Genomic DNA, 712 nt, shown 5'->3' on the forward strand with positions numbered 1-712 from the left:
TGCCCAGGCTGGAGTGCAGTGGTGCGGTCTTGGCTCACTGCAACCTCTGCCTCCCAGGTTCAAGCAATTCTCCTGCTTCAGCCTCTCAAGGAGCTGGGATTATAGATATGCACTACCACACCCGGCTAATTTTTGTATTTTTAGTAGAGATGGCGTTTCACCATGTTGGCCAGACTGGTTTTGAACTCCTGACCTCAAGTGATCTGCCCGCCTTGGCCTTCCAAAGTGCTGGGATTACAGGCATGAGCCACCGCACCCTGCCCGGATGACTTACTTAGCTCTTCAAGGCTTACGGAAGTTGGTACCTTGTGGAACTAGGCTGGGGAGGTCTGGATGCCAGATGTTCTTCTGAGGTTGCTGTTCTTGTAATTGCATATTCAAATATATCACCCAGTTGAGATGAAATGCCTAGAGCACAGCTGCGGAGTGGGACCAGCTTGGCAGAGGAGGGAATGAAGTACAAACATCCAGCAATGTTCAGGGCCCTGAAGCAGCTGGGAAGCGCAGGCGTTCAAATCACCAGAGGCATGGCTATATCAGCTCACATATCATGCACACAGATGCATGTCCTAGGCGTGGAAACAAAGCTCCCCAGACCATGGTTAACTCACCGCATGCACCTGGAGTTCCATCTGCACCAAGGCACCAGTGGTTACTTTTAGAAATAAACAAGTCACAATGAACACAGTTAAAAGATGTCAGCACTAGTGGC

Source organism: Gorilla gorilla, chromosome 18, assembly GCF_029281585.2.
Source record: "Gorilla gorilla gorilla isolate KB3781 chromosome 18, NHGRI_mGorGor1-v2.1_pri, whole genome shotgun sequence".
Lineage (NCBI taxonomy): Eukaryota > Metazoa > Chordata > Mammalia > Primates > Hominidae > Gorilla > Gorilla gorilla.